Source organism: Haemaphysalis longicornis, unplaced genomic scaffold (assembly GCF_048455015.1).
Source record: "Haemaphysalis longicornis isolate Haplotype H1 unplaced genomic scaffold, Haemaphysalis longicornis Haplotype H1 scaffold_6, whole genome shotgun sequence".
Lineage (NCBI taxonomy): Eukaryota > Metazoa > Arthropoda > Arachnida > Ixodida > Ixodidae > Haemaphysalis > Haemaphysalis longicornis.
This window is the reverse complement of record NW_027526407.1, coordinates 89,023,115-89,048,955: the sequence shown is the minus strand read 5'-3', so window position 1 is coordinate 89,048,955 and position 25,841 is coordinate 89,023,115. Positions and strand designations below refer to the sequence as shown.

Sequence of the window (25,841 nt, the reverse complement as noted above, 5' to 3'; positions counted from 1 at the left end):
TGATTACCCATGTGACGTCACGTGAATTTATTCACATGGCTCTACAAAGAGTGAAACCAGGCACGACAGAACGCACTAGCGACGGCCGAAAGAAAACGGAGAGAAGCGCCCCGGAAGTGGTGAAAAGGAGTGGCACGCACGGATATGACGTTATCTCTCTCACTGCCTCTTCATAGCTCTTCATTAATGCATCTCCGCCAAAAAGCTCCCTCTTCGCCCCTCTCTCCCTAGGCGCTGTTCCGTTCGCCCCTAATCTAAACAACGGGAACACTGTTACCATAAATTACGCGGTTCGCCCTTCCCACAAGGTAGTTTGAGCAGGTGGTAGACCCGCCACTGTGCTCTTTCAGTGCACCGTTTGTCTCCCGTCTCATCGAGTGGGCGTAGCTCAGTAAGACGACGGCCTGTGGCTCCATTACAATCTTCGAGTCCAGGTGCGATTCCTGGGAATGCCACTAATTTCTTATGCTACTAATTTGTTCACACCGACGGTCGCGGCAGAACCCTTCGCTGTAGTGGCAGAATCCCCGTGTGCGTGATTTACGTGGTTTCGTGTGTGTGTGTGTGTGTGTGTGTGTGTGTGTGTGTGTGTGTGTGTGTGTGTGTGTGTGTGTGTGTGTGCATGAGTATGTGCGGGTGGGTGTGCGTGCGTGCGTGCGAGCGTGTGCGTATGTGCGCGCGTGCGTGTGTCTGTGTGTGTGTCTGTGCGTGCGTGCACGCGCGTGTGTGTGCGTGTAGGTGTACGTGCGTGCGTGCTTCCGTGAGTGCATATGTGTGCGTGTGTGTGCGTGTGGGTGCGCGTGCGTGTGTGCAGGTGTGTGTGCGTGTGCGTGTGCGTGTGTGGGTGTGCGTGCATTTGTGTTTGTGTGTGTATGTGTGTATGTGTGTGTAGGTGCTTTTGGGTGCGCGTGTGTGCGTGCGTGCGGGTGTGTGTGCGGGTGTGTGTGTTTGTGTGTGTGTGTGTGCGTGTGCGTGCGTGTGGCTGTGCGTGCGTGCGTGCCTCCGTCTGTGTGTGCGCGCGTCCATGCGGGCGTGTGTGTGTTTGTGCTTGTGGGTGTGCGTGCGTGCCTCCGTGTGAGTGTGTGCGCGTGTGGTGTGCGTGTGCATGTGCGTGTGTGCGTGTGCGTGTGTGTTTGTGTGTGTGTGCATGTGGGTGTGCGTGCGTGCGTGCCTCCGTGTGTGTGTGTGTGTCTGTGTATGTGTTCGTGTGCGTGTGTGTGTTTGTACGTGTGGATGCGCGTGCGTGCGGGTGTGTGTGTGTGCGTGTGTATGTGTGTTTGTGCGTGTGCGTGTGCGTGTGCGTGTGCGTGCGTGCGGGCGTGTGTGTGTGTGCATGGGTTTGTGTGTGTGTGTGTGTGTGTGTGTGTGTGTGTGTGTGTGTGTGTGTGTGTGTGCGGCTTGCGCGTGCGTGTGCTTTTTAGTGGGGGAAATGCAGCATGCACGTATGTGTGTTCGTCTCTGTGTCCGTGGCCACATTAGCACAAATGTCAGGTTCCTAACTCTACTGTAATAAACATTTGTGACTTATAATAGATATTTTCAGTGGCAACAGTGGTAATACTCAAGTTCTTGCTTAATTCAAGTGAAGGTATCGTGCGACCGCTTTTTTAGCGGGCGAGATGTTATACTGGCCCAAATGTCTTAATTCTCCCTCACAAGTTTAGGTTGCCATTGTATAAGATATTTATCGCCTTTAACACAGAAACCCATCTTGGCATTTCTGCTTTCCTGCGCTACAGCGTTTTGCCCGTGTTTGAGGCTTCTGCCCAGAATCTCAATATTATAAGAAAATCAAGACGCTGAAAATAAATACTGCACAATTCCTAAAGATCAATAAAAACAAATTATATTGATATATAAAAATAACTATATAGTATTTTAATTCATAACAAGGATTTTGATTATGTTGATTGTAGCATATTTCTCTCTCCATCAGGGACAAAAAATGGCTGCGGCTTGGCTAAGCTAACCTTGCTTATGTAAAGAAAAAGTTCCGCTTAGCCTGGTTGAGTCTTGGTTTTGTTTGGTTAATTTTTGATGTAGCTGCACTGCCGACTATGCCTCAAAGCCCTTCGCTCCCGTACACGCTCACAGAAGGAGCCCGGTCTCGCTTTCATTCACGGCGAACGCAGCGTTCCTCTTCGCAGGCGTAAGACGAGTCACGTAGCCAGAAACGGCCTAGTGGAGCATGCGTGGAAGGCTGCGGCATTGTTCGGCTGCCTATCCGCTGAGCGGTCGCGACGGCCACCGCTTAGCTGATCACTTGAGCAGAACATTAAAACGGGGCCTTGTGCGCAGCGCCGGAAGCGGGCCCGACGAGTCACGTGATGCGCTGTAAGGGGTGTAACACAGAGGGTGTGTCTGCGGTCAAATAAAGGTTACCTTCCCCATCCGCTGTGAAACTGCTGGACGGGAGTAGGAAAATTTTGCTTTAAAAACAGTTCCGATGCCACTGTGCACAGGCCATCGTCGGCGAATAGAATCAACCCCTCAGCGTTTCCCTGGCCAGCATTTACCTCTCTCCATTATTGTTTCCGGAGCCATTGACGTAGATTTAGAACACTGGCAATCAAAGAACATTCTGGTCTAGCGAGCAGAGGGCGAAACACTCTCTCTACCGAATCAGATAGCCTGCACGGCATGCAGAAGAAACGGAAACACGCCTTGTTTCACTTTCAACAGAGATAAGACAGCCGGTCACGGCCAGACACTGGAAACAAAAACCTCAATTAAACAAAACAAAGGGTACATTTGGTGGCAATATTTCTAGACATTTATGTTCACCCGTGTTGGATTTCCTATCTTTCCTTCCATGCCTTATGTTTGTATGCTTTGCGATCTTCATGTACACAGTGCCCAACCTAGAAGGGGGAGTTCTGTTGGCGAGCACGATATATAAGTACATCTTAGGCTCCTAAATACATTTGGGCCTCTCTTTTTTTGGGGGTGGGGGGGGGGGACATTGCTGCTGATTTCTTCGTGGAGCGGCACTTTAACAATTAATACAGGTGCTTGAGTGATAAACTCCCTGTTGAAGCTCTTATTATCCGAAAAAGCGGAAAATAAGAGCTTTACCAGAGAGTGTGCCGTCTAGGTGACTCAAGCTGCACACTAGAACCTGAAGATCTAATAGCGCACATTTTATGGTAACGACGAAACATAGAAGTACACGGTACACTTAGTGCTCACTTGCAACTGATTGTCTTCATTGAAACGAGAGTAATAACGCCTACGCACACTAAACGTCACGTTACTAACACGTACAGAGAAAAGAAGTGAACATTGCAAACACAATTGCAAGTCAAATGAAATGCTATCGCCACATCTGCCTTAATGATCCTCCTTCAGCGACATTGTTATAATTACATATAAATGCACTTATCTTCCACTATTTCTATTTTGGCAATGTTAACGCGTTCCTTATTACTCTGGTTTTGGCTGCTCAGGTAACAGTCGTTTTCAGTCTGTATGTATTGCGGACACGTCATTACAGACAGTCAGGGCAGTACTGATCCCGACCTACGTGGCCTTGTGTTGTACGATGGCCGCTTCAATGGTGTTCCTTAAGCCTTTCATGTCGGCCGCTGCTGGTCTGACTTAAGTATTCCTTACGGCAAGTCATGGGAGCCCGTTCTACAATGCATGCAGCTTTACCATCCTCAAAACGGTTTTTATGCGTCGTGGTGCATTTCCTGCTATCGCAGCAATCGGAATTGCCCTTCTTAGTCCGCTGCGATACTATGTAAGGGAGTGAAAATAGACGTGAACACCACCTCGCTATACAATTTTTTTTTCTTTTACGGCACCGGTTTCGTTTTAAAAATGACACAAACACTTTAAAATTTTCATCTCTCCGGCTGTTATCAAAATGAGATGTACTACAGTTAAGTGTGTTTTCCATGACATAATTCGAAAATATACGTTCATGTACCCAGTGTACTGTACCATCAATGCTCAACCTCCGAGTAGTGCGTTCAGTAACGCAATCAAACAGCGTCACTACTTGTCGGGTACTGGTGTTTTGGCATAAAAATCACATTTCAACATAAAAGAATTGTTTTTTGAGTAAACAATTCCCACTGTTAGACCGCTGTTAGCTCCAGTTTGGATGTCATAACCAGAAGTGGTGATGTACTGTACCTGGACAGCAGTAAAATTATTTCAACGTTTTAACCCTTCAAACAAAAGACTCTCTTTGGATGTGGAACCAAGTATTATATCTTACCTGTTGCAGGGAAGGCTTTTAGGCTTCTGAACACCTGAATATTTGATACCTTTGCTATTGCCTTTACGAGCACAACAAATTTCGCATGATGCATTTCTGCTTAGCTGAAAGAGATAAAGAGGAACCACAAAGATTTTAGAAGCGGCTTCAAGTATCACTGTAAATACATCATTCTTTAAGTAGTTCCTCTTATTGCGCTTATAAGTTTGTACCGAGGAGACAAGTGGCTCTTATGTGTTTGAATGTAAAGAGCCATTAAAAGAGCGCGCTTAAGCCACCCGCCTCATTGGCGCAGAGTTTACACGTAAGACTTAAGGCTAAAGTGGCGAGAATGTTCTGTGAACCATGGTAGCTGTATTTCTGGTGGAGTAAAATATTAGATAGCGCCATGTAAAATTTTTCAAAAGGAAGCGGCGTATAAAATTTTGTCACGCAGAGTAACTCACGTGAGATAGTTCCATAATCCCCCCCCCCTTTTAATTTGTGCGCATATAACACCTCCGAAGTGGCGTCAACCCGAAATGTTCAGTGGTGATGCTCCTATCCCTGCCGTCAGCTAATACAACACGCCTATTCTCTAATTTTTGCCGTTGTTATTTATAGACAGCACTATTGGGGAACATACTGGCCCGTAAACTTGGCCTGTTGACTATATCAAAACTCCTTCTCACAGGGTCTTGAAAGCTTTTGTGAGTTCTACAGCCTTTCCCGGATTCAGCTGGGGACTTCATTCTGACTTCATGCCGACAATGGCGTAGAGATATATGGTGCTTGTGAAAACTCAGCCTAATCCCCGCCCCCGCTACTAAATTTCGAGGTCACCGCTCTCACGGGAAAGCCATTCTCCACAGGAAAGTCACATACCTTATCACACAGGTATGGGGCCCACCTGAAAGAGCATGTCAAAGGTGGGGCCGCCGAGAACCCTCCGCCCCGTGCACGCACGGACACCCCCCCCCCCCCCCCCCCCATCCCCTATGGCACACACAAATATGGCAGCTTCAAGATACACGCCGTGCGTGGCGACCAGCATAAACGACTCTGGAAGGATGTAACGGCGGTGGAAAGGATAATGAGGTGGTACTGTACCCACACATTCTCTGCAGATTGTCATGCTTGTCTACGCGAAACACATGTTGGAAAGCCAGCTGAAAAAGACCAATACTCGTGCCACACGTGCACGAAAATGACATTACCTGCGTAAGTCCTTAGGGTTTAATTCCATTAATTCGCTGACACACGCACAAATGTACTTCCATTGGCTGTAATGCCATTACTGGTTTCAAGTTCCCCTCACAACTAATTTACTTTCACGTTCGCCGTAAATCTGCCGCTCTTCGGTCGCGATGACCAACAAATAAAGTCAACGAAACTCTTGACCCCAGAGTGTTGACGCGGAAACGTAGCCAAAGCAAGGCGCTTTTTGCGCCCTGTTGGCCACCTGCTTTTCATCTAACGCATGTGAGCAGTGTGAGTCCTGTGTTTTACCCGAGAAAAATATCACAGCCGCCAGAAACAGCACCGGGAAAGGCGCATTGGACGAGCACCATGGTGTTTGTCTTGATACAGCTCCCTTCTCGTTGCCAGCGGTCGGCTACACAAGGCCTCAATTTCTTCAACTTTTCTTTTTCGGTTTGCCGTTTAATGCGAGGTTCGAAGAGGCGACATTCAGAATACGACGTTCACTAAAACAGCGTCGACAGGCACAGCATGCTATTACTGGTAGTAAAAAGCTGTAATTTTCTTTTATTTTTTTTTGGGGGGGGGGCGAGTTGAAGCTGTGTTTCCCTGTGTTTTTTCCGTGCTATACCGTATTCTCGCTTCTTGCTTACGTGACATTGTGACTTACTATATATGTTTTTTTTTTGCTTTATGATTTAGGTGCACAGATAAAACTTGACGACTAAACAATTTTCAGCTGTACAATCGACTTTTTCGTCCGAATATATTGGCTGTATTCTATTAACAAAGAGCGCAGTACTTGTCAAGCCTTAGTGGCTTTTTGTCTGTGTTCCCTGCAGTGTCATTTCGTTACAGGAAAATCAAAGCATAAATTATTTGACTTGATTGATTTGATTTGATGTCGCCGGTATCGGAATCAGTATACCCCACTACGTGCCGTCATTTTGAATACTTTTGATTTGGCTGTGGCTGGAACGCGACTGCAGCAGCTCAAGCCGTTATTAGAAACTTCTCACAGCTTTTTTAATAAAACATTATTTCTCGTTATGTTTACTTTCGAAGGAAGGTTTTCAACCCTTCAGAGATGTTTTTGTCTGCGTGCAAAGCCTCTAAATTATGAGTGGATTTCTTGTTTTGGTCAATATCCCAATAACGCCTAACTCCTTTAGTGCCTTTGTGTATTGGCTTGTGGAACGACCCGACGAAATTATGTTATTCGGTTTTTAATTGTCAATAAACAATAATGGCTTTATTTAGGTACGTATGGCACGGGTAAACGCTTAGGACGATGTCCTTAACCCTTTCGGGCATGGTGTCGTCACTTGAATACAACGCATAAAATGTCCTCGAGCGCACTGAGAACAGAAATACAACTGCTAGTTTTTTTAGGCGCGAGTTCTTCAACGGTGTCTCACGCGGCAGATATCCCCATTTTTGCCTTTTAGCGGAGTAGTACGCCATGAAAAAGATGAACCTCCAGTGGGCATAGCGTATGGCGATGGTGCGCCAAGGTAAGTGAAATTCTGAAATTTAAAAGTGGCCATAAATCTGTAAATGCTTGCATTAGCAGCTTTCCCCCCTGTAGGCTGAATATGTAGTACCTTTTTAGGAAAACTAGAAATAGTTTTCTAGTCGAAAAGTATGCTTTAATTGCCTTGTGACCTACTCACTTGTCAATCCTGTAAATTATATACTACTTGCAGTTTTAGCTTAATTTTTCATTTCTAAGTTTCTGAGATCCAACGCTGTACGACAACATACAAAAAACAGTTCTTCCTAGCACTAAACATTCCACGGCTGCAATAGTTGAACTGGGATTCACCTCTAAGCACTTGTGCATTGCGGGAAGACATTTTTTTTTCTGGTTCATTAGAACACATATCGAAATGTTGAGGCCCTAAGTCCTTTGTTATTCGTAGAAATTTATCCATAAGCTGAACACAAGTCCCTGAGGTTCGTCCGCGCTCCAAGTTTTTGTTACATGATGCGAAACTTCGGTGGACTAGACATATAACGCTCCGGCGTAAAATATATTTTTCAAGTGCATCCAGTTCGGCCATTCTTTGTGTTTGGAAGTAGATGTGTCGAAAACCAGGTATACCGGAGCCTTTAAAAGTAGCTGGAAAACTGCTCCACATTTTAAAATATTTAGCCATTTATTGTGTGTCAGTTATCATCCTTTACAAAAGAAAATGACTTCTACCACCAGCATAAACTCAAAATATCTGAAACATCATGGGGGATCAAACTTCTTGGAGTTTTTTCTGCTTGTGGTGGAATGTTCGCAAGCTAAATAGCCCGGTTCAAGAGTCATCTCCTTAGGAATTAAAAGTGCAGCATTCACAAAGATTAACCGAGGAATTTTCTATTTTGGGTTGTTTACCGTAAACAAGTAATATGTTCCTACCGTTCCAACCCATTGGTCACCGTCAACCTCCGTTGCAGGCCGTTGCTTGCTTTTTAAACGACAGTAACTCGAAAGAATTTTATCTCCAATTGTCGGATGAAAGCTTGTGGGATTAATCGCGTCACATCCAGGTACGGGGCTGTCATATTCCTCTGAAAAAGTGTTGACAGAAATCATAAAAGTCACATTCACACTTTACTTATTAAAGCATTTTTGTGGTGTAGAAGCCATGTAATGCAATACGTCTTCGAATAATTAAGCACCTATGTGGAAAGCAAACTAAAATATCGTACGCAACTGCTCCATGCCATCGTCACCATAAATAAAAATAAATAAAAGCTTGTAAAATAACGTTTCAGCTGTATTAAACACAATTGCTCTCACTGGCCTACCTACACGCAGAAACGTTGCACTCTCTCAATTTAGCCGCCCTGCAAAATCTATTACCTTTGTAATTGATTCTCGTCACTGCCACTGTGCACATAGTGGCAATCTCACGACGAAGAGATAACGCGTATTAAGCAGGCGCACTTTGCTGCCCTACTAAATAGCTACAAGTGACTCCTATGTGCCTATTTACATGTCCCTAACGCATTTTGACGTCAGACGCCGTAAGCTATTCAGTGGGTTTACCATTATCTTTTTTTTTTGTCTTTTTCTCCCGCCGATACCCTGACGTGTAATGTACCCGTTTTAGCAGAGGACAGCAATAAAGGGAACATATTGTGAGCGTAGATTGGTACTCGCGTAATTGCTAAATCTTTAATTAGGGCCACAAACTTACTAATTTACGCCTTAATACGTCTTTCACCAACATTTCTAAATAGACGGCCACAAGGCATTCACTGGTTATATGTGAAGTTAGCAACACGCTTTTATAAATGCCTTTAATAGTTCTTTGCTGAAAACAGCGTGTCGGCCAGGGACCCGTGCGTTATTTCGGGCAGAGGAGATATGTAAAAGTACTAGATTGTTCTTCCCCATTTCCTAATCTTCAGTCTGGCGTTAAATTCCGTTTTGCTGCATACTGTTTTGAAGGGCCAGATGTTGCGCGGTCTCAACTTTAAGGGTTCCATGGCTTGTTTGCTTAACCTACGGACGCAATGTATTGATCATTGTACAGTAAAAAAATACATCTTGTTCGGATGCTTACCTGCGTATCTAATATCATCAAGTAGAAGGTCACTTAACCCGAATACACCACCGTAACGGGGCAAAACTGCATGGTGCTTGATTGGAACTAAAGAGACCTCAAAAAATAGCTGTATCGGGGCCGCGTTATATAAAAATCTGTGTTACAGGTGCGCAGGAACTATTTCAAAACTACTTAGTCTGTCAAATGAATGGTGATGCCATGCCTTCAAATAGATCATAATGCCGCGAACCATGCATTGGTTTTGCTTATTTATGTTTTTGATTTTACCGCCCGGCTGCACTGGGTTGTGCTATCGAGTCCCAAGTGAAGTGCACGTTCCACTCTTTCTTTCTTATACCACCCCTCTTATATAATTTTATAGGGAGATTGTTTCGCCCTAACGCCAATAGCCTACAATTGTCTTCTTTTATCTACTGTGTTCTCGATGTAATGCGATGGTTCGAGAAACACCCGCGCTGAAAGATAAATTCCCGCAGAGCTGACTCCGTGGCATTCCTTTCAGCGACACTCGCCTGCGCACGTCACTTATTTTGACTGCTGCTTCGCCGCCATTTGTATTTTTCAGTTGTTAGGGGAGCACAAGTTTGCTTCAAAAAACATGTTTTTCCTTCAATCCAACTCCGTAATTTTTGGCTTTGTTACAATAGGGAGGCTGTAGTTCTGTAAAAGTCAGTAATGCTGAAAAAATTAGCAGTGGCGTAGCTCGGCTATGCCAGGATATACGTAGTATGAGGTAAGGTTCAGTTGGTTATTCTTAGGTTTTGTGGTTGTCTAGGATAAGCCTGATTATCATGCTTTCTACTGCTTCAATGACACACACTTGGTATACGCATTATGTGACCCATGTCAGTTTATCAAGCGGCTCTGGAGCAGCGTCCCCAATCGCCGCAGAGCTAAGATGGTTCCACAGGCACGCGCCGGTGTTGCTGCGACGCACTAGCCATCGGTTTCACACCAGGCAACCCCTCGCATGACCGAAGTGCGCGATGTGGACTCCGGTGATAGCCAAGCACGTGTGCCCGGACGTGTATCCGAGCGATGTGTGCGCAGTGTGTAGGAAGGACAGGGCCGTGATGGCTCATATCCTGTGGAACTGCAAAGTGAACTACGGTGCTACAGAGACGTTACCGCCGCACCTAGCGGATGCGGTGGCAAGCAATGACTACGACGTGCAATACAGGGCCGTCCAGCAAGTGTTGGAGGCTCTCGAGCGTCAGCGGCCAAAAGCACTGTCCCCTCGGGGGCTGGGTGCGTGTAGGTAGCCGATGCCAAGGGACCAACTGAAACTAGGTTAGGTAGCGTCAATTTTGCCGGACAATAACGATGTTTTATCTCTCTCTCTCTCTCTCTCTCTCTCTCTCACATGATCATTAAGTGGACCGGCCGACCCGTGCTGAACGGCGGTCGGCGAAGACGCTGGACGCGTGGGGTGTGCGAGAGACGCCGGGCAGCGAGGAACGTTCTGTGCGCCGTGTGACGTCAGTGCTCCTCGCGCATGCGCAGCACGGCTCTCCAGGAGCCACGCACAACTACTCAACCTCGGCCAGTTTAGCTCACGCTACAAAAGGGTGGTGCGGCCGCTATCATGGCGCATACGGGAGACATTTTCAAGAGCCACTATATTGTTCTAATTGCTGACAGATCGCCTGCGTGTCGCGTTGCAGCAGGATTGAAGACATGTTCCGAAAGTACCAAACACCTTAGTGCTACGAGTGTCTACGATATGGTCATGCTGCGAGAAGATGTGGCATCAACGATGCTTGTAAATTCCGCCAGGGTCAGAAAAAACCAACCACTTTAGATGTATCCGGTAATGTCGCATTTATGACAAGGGTCGGTGACGTATCCGGCGAAGTCAGCCAGTCAGTCTGTTGCAACGTGTGTAACCGGAACAGGTACCGAACCAAAAACCGGAACCGAACCCGAATTTTTGCCCGGAACTGGAACTGAACCCGAAGCGAAATGGATCGAAGGAACCGTTCCTAAGATTTCCGGGGCCTCGAAAATATGATTCCTAGTTTTCCATTTCGGTACCTACGTTGCGGCAGTACATATTTTGCCACTCGCCAGACAGCACCATGAAATATTTTGCATAGACTGCAGTTCCCAAGGCCCGTCATGTTCTCTTCTAACTATCGCCCTCACTTTAATGTAGAGTTGTCCGCATATACTCTCAATTTGCGTTGGGTACTGCCCATCTCTCCCAATTATCTTTTAAATTTAGCATAACTTAAGTTAAAACGCATATTAGGAGACAATATATCATGGAATATTCTTCATGGTTTCTATCTGCATCCTGTTTAAAATCGTTTAAAGTTTTCAATGTGCGGTTGATTCGCATGCATCCCTGCCCGCATGTGAAGGCCTTCAGGGACACCATCAACGATCAATTCATATCTTCCACTGATTTTAGTTTGAATGGGCAGTTGCATACAAACAGCACTGCAACACAAACACTCGTAGTTCTCAAAGTTAACGTCACTTTTTTTGTATACAGCGCCGTTGTGTCCTTTGGTTACTGTTCCAAGAGAACATGAGACACAATAAAACGGAGGATACTAATTTCCACTTTTAAAGTATATTTGATAGCATTTTCATGTTATCTTGAATCTGCTCAACCTTGAACTTAAGAGGCGGATGCATTAAAGTAGAATAATGCGGGTTAGCGGGTAGACTGGGGTGGATTACTTCGGTGAGTGAATGAGCTAATGTGAATTAGTTGGACTGTTGTGTTGATTAATTTGGATTACAGAAATTAGCGCGTCCGTTAAGGCGGATTAGACGGTCGGACCACACATGATATTTTTGGGGCCCTTGGCATTTGGAAATTTTGCAGCGTTCTCCTTCTGGATCAATCATGAAATTTTGTCAAGCACAAAGTAGCCGCAATGTTATGTAACGACCACCTGAATGCTATAAAAGGTTTTTCTCTATGCCCGTATTGCGCTGTTATGTTGTTTCTATATTAAAATTGCAGCTCGCACTAAAGTTAATAACTAGTGACCTAATGCACCTTGTATATTCATCAAAGCGTTTTCAAAACGTGTATATATATGAGGGGAGACGGTTGGAAAGAAACTAACAGAAAACAAAAGAGGAACGATCACCTGGTTTGGTGCAAGAGAGGCCCGACAGCATTCTTCAATACCTTCTCTTTCTTTGTGCCACCCTTCTGCAGCCTCCCACAGGTGTAGAATCTCAACCCCCGAACACAGCCCCCGTCAAGCTGAGGAAGCGGTGCCAAAACTCTCATTACAGGCTCTTAGCAGGTGTGGCCCAACTTTGCCAACGATCGATTGCATGTTACAACACTTCCAATGATCAATCGAAAACCACCAACAAGACAGTCACGATTGTATGGGCACCAGGTCATACCGGCATCCCCGGCAAACAAGATAACCAACCTCGTGGCTCGAGATTTGACCCGCTTAGCCAGCGCTGATAAAGCCGGGCCCGAGTGCATGCATCCTGCAGTCACAGACCAGGAAGTTACTCAGCACAATAGCCTCTTCCGTAGAACGTATTCCTCCCCGCTCAAATCGCTACCAATTAATCAGGAAAGATTACTCCACCTGCGGGCATACACCTTCCCACACACCACCAGGCTCCACCTCTTTCACGGGACACAACTCTCTCCATTTTGTCGCTTCTGTGGAGAGCATGGGAACCTCATACACATAGAAGGCTGCTGCGACAAGTGTACCGTAGATCCACCCAACCTCCACGTTTCCACAGAGATTTGGGAGACAGCCATGGCCAGCTCCGGCCTGGAAGATCAGTTGCTCTCAGTTGAAGATCAGGTCAGTTGAAGATCAGGGAGCACAAGTACGCGTGCTCGTTGATAAATGCGCCGAGAAACTTGGCACAGCATTGTGCAAGGTCTGGATACACGCCTGAGTACGATAAAACTTCAGTGCTCCTGAGGTCCAGAAACAAGATGCAGCGCGAAATATGGGAAACATACAGCATGGTGTCTGGTAAAGAAGGGGAATACGCCAGCGCACCATCTATCACATTATCAAAAAGAGAAATAGACTTCTTGTCGCGCTAAGAACTGAGCACGCGCTCCTTGTACCACAGTGTGCAGTTGTAATCACATACGTTCAAAATTTTTTGTATCTTTTGTATCTTTTTTGTATCTCCTTTCACACAAGCACGTGTGTATATATATGTTCATCCACGTAAATAAATCAGTTGTTAGTTTGCACCTTGTCCTGTGTTGTAGTTTTTCTCGTCCTTGTTTACTAGTCAAAGTTTAAGCGCTTTCCATTCAAGCAATGCAGTTGCACTTGATGGAAACGGCTGTCGATTCGGCCCCCTCGAATAAGGACGCCTCTCTGCACGTTTGCCTCGATTTAATTAGACGTTATTTTCTCTCTTTCTCTACAAGTCATCCTTACTGCTGCTTGTTCATTATAAGTGATCATTACTGCGCCACATACTCGTCACGCTACGATAGAAAACGTTTTGCGGTAGCTTGTACAGTTAAAGGAGGTATTAAAAACTTGAGATAAACTCGCCGCGGTGGCTCAGTGGCTAAGGCTAGGCGCTGCTGAGCCTAACGACGCATGTTCTATTCCCTGCTGCGGCGGCCGCTTTCCTGATGGACGCGAAAAGCGAAAACGTCCGTGTGTACGAGATTTCGGCGCACGTTAAAGATCCCAAGGTGGTCAAAATTAATCTGGACCCTCCACTATGGCGCGCCTCATTGCTTGCGTTGCGTCGGCGCGTTAAACAATAAATAAATAAATAAATAAATAAATAAATAAATAAATAAATAAATAAATAAATAAATATACAAATAAAAAACACTATCTCATAAATAAATAAAAAATAAATAGCAAAAAAATAATCTACACTTTCTACAAACTCTTTCGCTCTTCTGCGCATCTGGAAGTACTGCGAAAACTATAGCGATTTCTAGCACGGAGCAACACTGCGTGATTTGCTCGTCGCTGCGGATGCAGCTTTCGTTTCTGCTTCGCTTTTGTGGCTTTATTTTTAAAGTGGCTATCAAATGCGTTCTATTCTGCAACTTAACAAAAGCCGGCAAATGGCCGCTACACTGTTGTAATGACGTCATTCAGCGGTCGAAGAAAGCCAAGACCGGAAAAGAGAGAAGAATATATAAAGCAAATTTTTAAGTTATCTGGTGAGGACAGAGCAGTAATTTTTGGCTGAGGCACTTTCGGCCCCCTTATCTAAGTACAGGATGCGTTGGTTGACTACTTTCTGCAAGCACTCAATATTTAGAAAAAAGTTGAAAAAGTGTTCTAGGGTGTTTAGTTTGGCCAAGACAAACTATTTGCACAAAGAAACATTCATTATGACTTTGTTTTTATGCCGCCTTGATAAGGAAACAGAAAACGAGCACAAAAAAACTAAACAGAACGAAAACACGCCTGCTTTTTTCTTCGAACCCGTTTGAACCCGTTTGAACCGGTTTGAACCGGAACGAAGTGGTGTTTTGGAACCGAACCCGAACCGAACTCGAAAGGCTTGAACCCGAACCCGAACCAAACAGGAAAAAATTCCTGTTCGGCGCCCTGGTCTGTTGGGTAACTACATGCTATGACACTGTAAAGTTTAGCAAGAGATAGCACGCACACAGAGCCACATCAATGCTTTCGCTCAATACAGAAATAAAAGTAAAGAGTCAGGTGAGCGACGCACGAAGGCCGAGTTGGCCTATATTCGGTGAATCTGAATTACGCTTAGGCGAAAGTCCAGTTTGCCTAGCAATATTTTTCCTCGGGACTCTGGCTTTGGCGCTTCAGTTCAATGTCGCCATGGCTGCAATGCCCTCGTCTTGCGCCCATGCAGTGCCTCTACGAACGGCGGCTCCGGGTGCCAGCAATGAACGGATGGACAGGCCTCCTCCGGCTGATGCCAAGAAAAACTCATCTGGACTCAGCAAAAAGCGGTTTACTATTCTGGAATTCCTACGCGCTTGTTCCGGCTACTTGTGTCGCGGCATCGGCTCACTTCGGGGAGCCGGTTCAGATTCAGTCATTTATAGTTTCCACAAGGGCGCTTTATCTCCAGCAGGAATAACAACTTGGGCTAATTTGGCGAGATGACATGTTTTACAGAATTTGCTGCTGAATAACCTAATGTGAAAATATGAAAAACAGAAGACAGTACCAGCACTGACTAAGCGAATGGGGGTAAGTATTGCGGTCATTCAGGAAATAAATGATTCCAGTAATAACGACACCGCGGCTGTATTGAACTGCCTTTAAGAAAATTACAGGGCCTGTATCAGTCTCTCTCGTGCGGTGTCTGGACAATGTCTTCTCTTGATGGCAACAAAAAAGCGTCTTTCGTCTGTGCTACGGCATAGATTCCGGGAATTTTTTAGCTTTAACATCATTATAAGTATTGATTAGCGTAATATTAGCGCAACTATCATGAATTCTCGACTGAGCCCTTTGCACACAGAAAAGAGTCCTCCTTACGGCGAATATCAATTGTATGTGCACAATGGCGGATCAATCTAGGTTAGTTGCGAAGTATGACTGGAGCGAAGCCACGCCGGCCCCATTAAAGCAGGAACATGGTCTTCATGACGGTGGCAGATAACAGGAATTACGGGCACTCTAGGCGCTTTCAGTGCAGTTTCAAAAAACGCCTTGACGAAGTAAGTTATCCCCGAAGAACGTTTTAGCGTTTCTGACTATATAATCAGGCCTTTTAGGTGCGGGGTACCTTAGGACCTCACAATGTCCATCCGCGTCCATGCGCATAGCATTTACCATCGCAAAAAAATCACACAGGCACCGGACGGATTCGAGTATGTGTCTGGTAGACCAGACATAGGTAGTGTCAGTCGTCTTACCCATTGGGCTATGACCGTGAGTTAGTGGGCAATGACCCGAGAGTCAAATGGCTTACTCCCTCGCCTCTAACGTTGCGGAGTACATTAGGATTTCCCAATAACCGTCCGCGCCCATCCGTGCGCAATCTACCCGACCTGCGCCCCGACCGTCATTCGAGCTTAGCCGTGAGTTCCAGTTTCTTTTAGGGAATAATCAAGGTGCAACTCAAGGCTCAAATCGAATGACGGTCGGGCGGCAAATCGGATGTCACCCGGGGCGCAACTTGAATGCCATTTCGAGTCCCCGTTCTCCGCATCCTCGCCATCATCTACGGAGTGGAGATTCTGCCATTTTTTTCCTATTCACCGTTATACGAAGTCTGTTAGTTTTGGTGCGGAAGACCGCCTGTTGCGCTCTTTCATCGAGATTTGTGCAAGCCTGGTTGTTTTTCTGGCCTATGATATCTTCAGTTAAAGTCTCTTAGAATCGTCACATTATTTTGTGCATGACCCAGCCCACCTCTCACGGAATATTTTTAAACAGGAAGTCAGGAGCGTTGCAAGAGAACAGACCGTTCGTCTTTCGTTTTAGTTCACTGATCCGGTTTAGAGTGAAGAGGGGAAGAAGTACACTGAAGATGCCAGTAAGCTCAGCTGGGAGATAACGTGCATGTAACTAAGTTCTAGGATGGAAATATATGGTGAGAGAATTTGGTAATGTAAACTTAGGAACATAGAGGCAGCAAATAAAAGTAGAAGAGACCTTACAACTGGGCTTGGAATTGCCACCAAAAAAAAACACCCACTGGAAACTGGTCGTTCTCGTGCGCCGTCAGGTACATGCACCGCGGCGGAGACGGGGAAGTGACGACGCCAGCTTTTGAATCTTAACCTTTTTGCGCCTCTCCCATTCCGCACCCTTGTAGATTGTGGGAATTCTCGAAAACCGCGATCCCTACTCGGTACGCGGCAGTGCCCCGACACCCGCGAGGCTCTTCTACGACCACGCGGCTTGCGCAATAAGATGGCAAAAGTAGGGGAGTTTGCTCGCGCCTCGTGAGATGGCGCCACCGTCGCGCTTGGAAGTGGGGAGCTCGAAGTGGCTTCGGCGAGCCGAGCAGAATACTTCAGCCACATGTGCTACGGCGCTTGGCGGCGGCCGCCCCGAGCGTAGACCATGTTGACATCACAGCGCGGGGCGGCGGGGGAGCAACCCGGCGAGTTCCCCTCCACCGTGGGCCGGCCATCGTCCACCGGTAGTGGCGGAGTCGAACGACTCCTGACCCTCGAGCAACGGGAGACCCGTCGACGACATGGTTCTATCTCACTACGGCGGACAGTCGCATTACGGCTAAGAGTGCATTACGGCTGAACGTCGCAACACGGCGGAGAGTCTCACTACGGCTGAAAGTGCATTACGGCTGAACGTCGCAACACGGCGGAGAGTCTCACTACGGCTGAAAGTGCGTTACGGCTGAACGTCGCAACACGGCGGAGAGTCTCACTACGGCTAAAAGTGCGTTACGGCTGAACGTCGCAACACGGCGGAGAGTCTCACTACGGCTAAATGTGCGTTACGGCTGAACGTCGCAACACGGCGGAAGGGGGACCCTTTCAGCCGATCAGCCGTTCAAATGATCTGCAGCTAGTTGCGTTCAGCATTGTCGCAGCTGGGCGTTACGGGCAAAAGCCTGGATATATATTTCGGCGTGTCTTTCCCGCATTTTCATTGTTTTCCGGCACTTGTTGTATTTCTTGCGTATTTCGCGTGTTTATTTTTTACGGCTGAAGTAGTGGTACGGCTAAATACGCGTTTAATTTTTAAATACGTATTATTTATAGAAGAATTTGAAGTATCGAACAATATTCCTTTACTCAAAAAAGGTCTCGCGGGGTTTATGCATAATTATCGCCCCAAATCTATCCTTTTCTTCTCAGATAAGGTTAAAAAAAACTAATTGAAACCAGCCTTTTTCGCCATTTTAAAAACATCCGCTTGCTCCCCCTTTCTCAGTTAGGTTTTCGTGTTGTCCTATGGACTAACATTATGACTGTGTGCCTAACAGACAAAACTAAATCGTTCATTGACCGCTGTGACGCTGCTGCTGGGTTTTCTTAGAGTTCTCGGCAGCATTCGACACAAGGGACCATGACGTTCTTTTCATTTTGCTTGAGCGTTATGGGGTAACAGGTCCTGCCATAACTTGATACGAAGCCGTCTACTAATCATGCAACAGACATTAATTTCTACAGCAATATCATACCCTGTCACAGTTACTAGAGGAGTTCCACAAGGCTCGATCTTGGGCCCATTGCTCCTTTTAATTTAACAAATGATATTCCTCTCTGTTTTAATTCCTCAATGCATACTGCATATAGACGGCACCACCGTCTTTAACTGCCATCAAAATAGCTGTGCCTTGATCCAAATGCTAAAGGCTGACCTGTTTTCCTTTCAACTATTGTGTCCTCTTAAAAAATTATCTTAACGTACCTAAAACTTGCTTTTAGATGCGAAGCAGCTTATGGAGATGACACCGGAGCATGAGATAAATTGGGTTTAATAAAACAAAATGAGTGGTTAACAAATGGCGCAGGATGGGCGAAAAGTGGACAGAGAAAACACTACAGCATTCAATCTTTCAGTCAATCTTTCAAACAACGCCGCAGTGGCTCAGTGGCTAAGGCGTTGCACTACTGAGCACGAGGTCGCGGGTTCGATTCCCGGCCGCGGCGGCCGCTTTTCTGATAGAGACAAAAAGCAAAAACGCCCGTGTGTTCGAGATTTCGGTGAACGTTAAAGATCCCCAGGTGGTCAAAATTAATCCGGAGCCCTCCACTACGGCGCACCTTCGGGGTTGTGGTTTGCGACGGGAAAAGGAAAGGAAATTCACTGGGGATATTTTGAGCTTCATCGCCTGTGTTGCGTCGGCGCGTAAAACCATCAATCAATCAATCAATCAATCTTTCAAACAGACAATCTTACAGGCAATCTTATCGCTCTTACGAAATCTTTGACCTGCATTTGTCGGCGATTCAGGAAAATACGCATGATTCTGTCTTGTGCAACGACTGCTTTTTTTTTTGCGTTGGCAGCTTCTGCCACAATGTGTATATTTTACAATAGCAATCTAAATACACTGAAGAACACAACTAAGGGATATTGCGCGCGGGGTTAGGGTTGATGGCATAGTGGCTACTGTTTTTAATGCAAAAACGTGGAAGATATACGTTGGAGAGCTATTAATTAACAAACAAAAATAAAACAAGTCCCAGAGAACAATGAAAATGCGGGAAAGACACGCCGAAATATATATGCAGGCTCTTGCCCGTAACGCCCAGCTGCGACAATGCTGAACGCAACTAGCAGCAGATTATTTGAACGGCTGATCGGCTGAAAGGGTCCCCTTTCCGCCGTGTTGCGACGTTCAGCCGTAACGCACATTTAGCCGTAGTGAGACTCTCCGCCGTGTTGCGACGTTCAGCCGTAACGCACATTTAGCCGTAGTGAGACTCTCCGCCGTGTTGCGACGTTCAGCCGTAATGCACTCTTAGCCGTAATGCGACTGTCCGCCGTAGTGGGACGATGCCGACGACATAGAAGATAGAAGCGCTGGGGTGGTTTTGGGAATAAAGCCCCTTGGAAGTTGGCGTCGGCTGCATTTGTGTCTTGCCTGCCTCGCTCGCCGGCGCTGTCTACACGACAGCCGCGTGTGGAATATAGTCCTAGTCAGACCCATACCCACACTATGCTATGAGTTTGGTTCTTAGTACCAGCTGTGCTCACATATTTTCCTCTCATCTTCGCAACAATCCTATACCACACACACATTCTCCACAGTTCTGTGTTCGGACGTGTCCGTTTCGCTAGTGAGCCCTGTTCCGGGCCATATCGATTCCGTGATTTCAACCTCTTCCAGGCAGTGCGCTTCGTCTTCACCTTTTCGCGGCGCTTCTACTCCGCAACCTTAGCTTCACCGTCAATTTGGTTTATCCAAAAGATTTTGGATTGGGCATTATTATGAATGCCGCACGATGTATCCCTCAAGAAAATTTTGACATTCCGACAACTCTTAACTCTACCCGCTACTTTGCGGTCGCGCTCAATCCTCGCGACTGTTATTTGACCTCTAGCGCAGTGAGGCGCAGGTGCTATCCCTTGACGCTTGGGATTTTGCTACCAAACTCGCACTTCCTCGCACTTCTTCGCACTTGCTCGCACTTGCTCGCACTTACTCCAAACCGTGCGCACGAGGCAGGTCACTCTATGCTCGCCTACTTTGGCCGCGCAACACTAGCCCCGGCACTGATTTCCTGTTCTTTTGTTGAGGCCCCATTCTAACTTCGAATATCTTGATAAGAGGGCATGGTGCCAGTTGTTTAGGTAGCTCGAGATACGGCTACTCACCACTGCTAACTCCTCGCGCATTCTACTCGTATGCACGCGGTGCGTCTGCAAAAGTGCATGCCTGGGCCAGGGCTCAGATCCCCGCTTTGCGCGCACCTTTCACTACAGCGTTCAACTGCTGACAATCTTTGTCTTCTCCTCTGGTGCACGCGGCCTCATCGCTGTGTGCAACTCTGGTGGGGTCACCTGCACGTGCCTCGGGTTTGATGCTCCCATTTCTGCATGTTTTTGTTTTCTCAAGGCGACGTTCTTGTTTTGCAAAATCCAGGTCTAGGTCTATAATTGCTCCTTGCGATTTTCTCTGTTCTGCTAAAGTATCTTGCGGGCTAGCGCGTCGCGTTGAAGCTCAAGCCCGTGAATTTCGGCCTCTCTCGAGAGCCGTCTTTCCTGTCGGGTGGCATTTGCTTCATTTTCTAGCCATTCCTCGAGATCCCTGCCCGTCAGACCTAGCGCTTTCCCGAAAGACTGCAATTTTTTCAAGTCGATATCCGGCACCAAGTACTTGCCTCTCCGTCAATCCTTTTCTCCTCAACTCTCTGGCATTTCGTCAGAGAATGCTTCCCTGGATACCATTTTCGTGAAGCAGGTTGTTTTTGAGGAGGGTATAACGAATTAACAGAGAGGAAGCGAATCGAGTGACGTCAGATTCGGCCTGTATTTTCGAGAGAACTGCATCAGCAAATAGACAAACTACCCACACACTAATCTAATCAGTAGACTAAATGTCCCATGAAATGGTCCCACTCAAAAAAGTCCGGGCTGACGGTTGGATGATCACCATGACGTGGTTGAGCTGCAGAGTAGTGCGCTTGCTCGCTGTGATGGCCGTTGGCGCTGCCATTGCCAAGTCGTGGCACTGTTGCCCTTGCGCTCACGGATCCAGGAAGAGGGTTGCGTTGCGTTCTCTGCGAGGGCTTGCAAACTTCGAAGGGGTGGAGGGCGATGCGGTTTCGCTTCGAGTCTCCTGGGCGTTCGCGTCCAGCTGAGATCTCTGCGAACCGCCAGTCTCTCGCCTCCGATATGCCACCGCTCCTTCCTCTTTCTTTACCCCCGCGCACTGCCTAAGTATCCTTGGCCGGTTCACATGTATGTGCTTCCTAGTCAGTACAGTCAGCCGTCATCTGAGCTTGCTATTGGGGTTATATCACAGCATAAAGGTGCCTAAATCAGGCAAAGCAACCCGAACATAAATAAATAACAGACAAAACGGACTTACAATGGTTAAAAACCACGGTGTTGAAAAATATTCAACAGAAAAGCCGACACCGGCATATAAGGGGCCAACCCACAAAAACGTAAAGGAATCAGTAGCTGCAACTGGCCAAAAGGCAATGAAAATACCCGAAATCCCATTTATCAATCATAAAAATGTCATACCAATATTATATGCTTGATAAAAATGTTAATATTCACCTATGAAAAACCGTTGAAAATAAAAAAAATATTGTAACGGGATTTGAACCAGTGTTAGGACGTTTGCTTCGCAAGAGCGGAACAACTACACTACGAGAGCTTTTTTTTCTTTAATACCGTTTGTCTCAAACAAAAAACCATGTTACAGTCGTTTCATAACATTCACCTCCTTTGCGATAACACAAGTTTAAAATCTCTTCAGTTGAACAAGCTCATCTATCATTGGTAACCATTCAGGTGGCTCGCTCAGCGCTCTGTATACCTCACGTATGTTGACCATACTCTCAATAAAATATTCTCTGGCGGGCGCCGCATTCGTATCGGCGTGCCTGTCAGCCATCCTTGTGCCGCACAAGTTGTGCATGCTGATCAACATAAACATGTCGTATAGCACGCCTCCTGTATCACCTACAGGGAGAAAACGGGTCACGAAAGGGTTTATGGGCAGGTCCTTTTTAACAGTACGCTGCAGGATGTCCCAGTGAAATCTCCCGTATGGGCAGTCTAGAAAAACGTGGTTAATAGTTTCCAGCTTTGAGCATATGCGAGTGTTAATTTTCCAAGGTATGTCTAATCATTACTCTTCGAGCCATGGCTCTACAAGAAGCGTGCCACTGTGGAGCTGAAAAAAGAAGCTTTTAACGGAGGCGCGCACAGGCGTTCTCTTTACCCTCTTAAGCACATCACCTTCCCCTCCCACTGCAAACATAGACCTGTATTGGGGAATGGGTAACATAACATCAATGAGGGCCTTATACCACTTTGTGCGTGTTACATTGCCCAAGTACTTTATCGAAAAGCACACTCTCAATAATTTGAAAGCACATTTAACTTCGGGCATTAAACCAAAAAGACATACTCGTCTACCCCCAAAAGAGGTCGCAACAAATTCAGGTATGTAATCACGAAGACGCACTTGAATGACAGTACGTAGAAATGGATTATTCGTATGCCTTAACAAACAAAATCTGGACTCAATCTGCTTCAGAAACAGATGGAAGAACCCCAATCCTCGTTTTCACACCCCGCGGGAGAGGTTCAAACGGGTGATCCGCTCCCAAGTTGATCCCCAAATAGAAACAGCATATAATCTGTGTAGCTTCTCAAGAGAAACGCTCGTCCTCGCCAGCTCCTGACAATACGACAGCCAACGGTTCTGAGCGGTTAAATTGTGAGCCGCAAGCACGTATACGTAGCTTCAAACATGCCCCTAGATGGCGCCATGCGTCGCTTGGCTGTGATGACTAGGAAACGCCTATACGGCCGGTTCACGTCGGCACGCGCACGTTTTCTTTTTTTAATTCTTTAGCGCCCAAAAAAGCGCCTCCTAACACATGGGTTTGACAGCGTTCAGCAACCACTCCGAAATAACGGAACGTAAGCTACCTCTATTACACAAAAGAAAAATATACAACCAGTGCATGCAGCCGGTGCTCACATACGGGGGTGAGACTTGGCACCGTACTCAACAGCTACAAAGGAAACTTTGGTCATCTCAACGGGACATGGTACGAATAAGGTTAGGATTGACACTCAGGGACAGGAAAAGAGCTACATGGATCTGAGAACAAACTAGACCAGAAGATATCATAATTGAAATAAAGAATAAGAAATGGGCTTGGGGTGGCCATGTAGTGAGACGAACCGACAAGCGGTGGACAATTAGGTTAACAGAGTGGACACCAACAGATGTGTCTAGAAGAAGGAGAAGGCCATAATTTCGATAAAGGGGTGAAATGCGGATATTCGGGGGTAAACAGTGGAATCGAGAAGCGCAGGACAGGAGCGGTCGGGGGTCAATGGAAAAGGCCTTCGTTCTGCAGGAGCCTGAGAAAGCTGATACTGCTACTGATGACGATGATTATCATGATGATTATGATGATGATGATGACAACGAAGGCGACTCTACAAGCTTGCATACTGTGGACGTTTAGGACACAGCTCGAATGTTTTGAGTTGTGTTTGACCTATTGCACGCTTTCGCCATAGGCGTAAGACCAGAGTGCGTAATTCACCCCGGCAAGTGGCCATTTTACCAAATTGCGTTATTGCCATATAGAAGTGCATTCTTTAGCTGTGCCGGTAGTCTTCTTAGCATTGCCCGCGTTTCGCCGACACATAAGAGTGGTGCAGTTTTACTGGGGCTGCTACTCCATGCTGCTGAGAGATGAATAGTCGCGTGAACTGGAATTCTCGTCGGCGCAAATCTAGGTGTTCTGTACGCCGTACCCGCTCACGGTGCGACTTTCCCATGCTTAGAAATGCCGGGACTTACAAACGGCAAACATTCATGGAACGAGATTGGTCGTTCAAAGTATAGGCCTCAAGAGGAGTAGTCACGTTGTCACGTTGACATTCAAGATCAACGTAACGTCGTGTCATTTCACCCCAGGTCGAGTCATCTTCCCGCAAATTTTAGGTTCAAAAGGTAATTCATTGCACATGTTCAGATGAGCATGTCTGTTGCTTCCTGGAGTTGTAGTGCCTACGTCTCTACAGCAAAAACATTTACCAAGATAATTTACCTGTTCAGCTAAAATAAGACACATTTAGAATGTATGTGCCTGCCACTACGCAAGCACTTGAATTAATGTCATTGTTTCTATCAAACGTTATAGGTTTTTGGCGTGCAATTTTGTCCACCTAAAATATGTCGTGAGAAAGTCGATGCTTTGTTGCCCATTTTCAGCTCCTCAAAGGACCTTGCTAGCCAGTGTAGTCACGGGGCGTGAATCAATCAATTTGAAAATGGCCTCTCCTGAGAGTAGCAATATTAGATCAAACGTGCCACAACGACGGCGGCTGCGGCCAAGTATGCTGCATATAATATGCATTGATACATGGTACTATACTCCACGGCTAAAAATGGCTTCTTTTATTAATTACATCTTCATTCTTCCTCCGAAATGTCATTGCGGAAAAGTTTTTAAACATGCATATATTTTTTTCTAAAGGGCTCTTCTTGTTTAAAAATTTTTTATTAGCCACTCAGCCCGATTATCTACCACTAAAGGAGCCATGAAGACAAAATACAAGTTAGGTTTATTAGAAACAGTGCTTAGTCCCGATAACAATGATACCAATATCATCGCAATCTTCGAACAAATAATGGAGATATTAAAGAAAACGTTTGAAGCAGTCGCGACCCCCTAGCCAATTTCCCGCAACTTTTCTATGACGTCACGGAACCTTGTTTGTGTGATTGGCGGCCGCCTAACTGACCTATCGCGACCACATATGACTGGACGTCTGTAATGGGGCCTCTAGTTCCATTTTATCGTATCTCTTGAATGCTAACGTGCAGTTAACGCACTGAAAATTATGTATTATTGCTGGCCCGTATGACGTCATTCTTGCTCATAACACGTAACTGTGGCGCAAAATTCGAAAGTTTTTAAATATGTCTTGCATTTTTTTTGTTAAAAAAATAACTTTTGTGGCAGTAATGGAGCTGAGTGAGATACTGAATCTTTGTTCTTTCAAATTAAACGAAGTTGCATTTTCTCTTCATGGCGCCTTTAAAAAGGCACTATAAGTTCATAACAGCTATTTTATAAAACCTTAGTGCTGTAGGTTTAATGGTAGCTCGTCGTAACTTTGCCTTCCTTATTTTCTCTCGATGCGTTATAAAACCTTGAGGTATAAGTGAAAACGTCATCTTCAACTCACCCAGTGCAGTCGCGACTAGAATTACTCCCGTAAACAAAACTGCCAGAAATATAATTGCTGCCTTGTCTCGGGTCATCATTTAGAAAAACGTTTTGTCTTAGCTCTATGAGAAATGGTTGCCTTTATATATACATACCTACCGAAACTTAAAAATGTAGTAGTCCCAAACCTACTCAAATTTTTATTGTTTTCCTCCAACAGATGTTTGTACGCTGGATGATAAATAGCGGTTGTTAGCATTTGTTTTGAAGTGACCTTTTCAAAAAGTCTGGTTTGCTTTTGTTGAAACGCTGCTTCAATTAATGCCCCTCTAGGACGGCAGTAGCTAGAAATGCTGGGGTTAAAACATTGCCCCAGATAAGAGATTCCATTGGCTATCACAAAAGTTCCGTTCTGGTTTAGACACGTTTATACGAAAAACGTGTGCGCGATTTAACGACGTGCCTGAAAGAACTTGGCAATGACTGATCAAAACACTTGGCTTGAACAGTCTTCAATTTTAATAGCTTCTCTTAGTGAGCCGAGTACTGGGTATTCAATCGTAGCCAAGCTTTTCCGGGTGCG

General features: G+C 46.0%; 1 long non-coding RNA gene across 1 annotated transcript in view; it reads right to left on the bottom strand.

Annotated features, from left to right (window-relative positions):
* Nucleotides 1-25,367, bottom strand: part of LOC144141749 (uncharacterized) — a 35,019-nt gene extending 9,652 nt beyond the window's left edge. Inside the window, exons 1-3 of the long non-coding RNA XR_013316688.1 lie at nucleotides 25,278-25,367; nucleotides 7,815-7,966; nucleotides 4,226-4,329 (exon numbers count right to left, since the gene is read on the bottom strand). This is a non-coding gene — a long non-coding RNA (uncharacterized LOC144141749). The remainder of the gene's footprint in view (nucleotides 1-4,225; nucleotides 4,330-7,814; nucleotides 7,967-25,277) is intronic.
* Nucleotides 25,368-25,841: the final 474 nt, after the last annotated feature.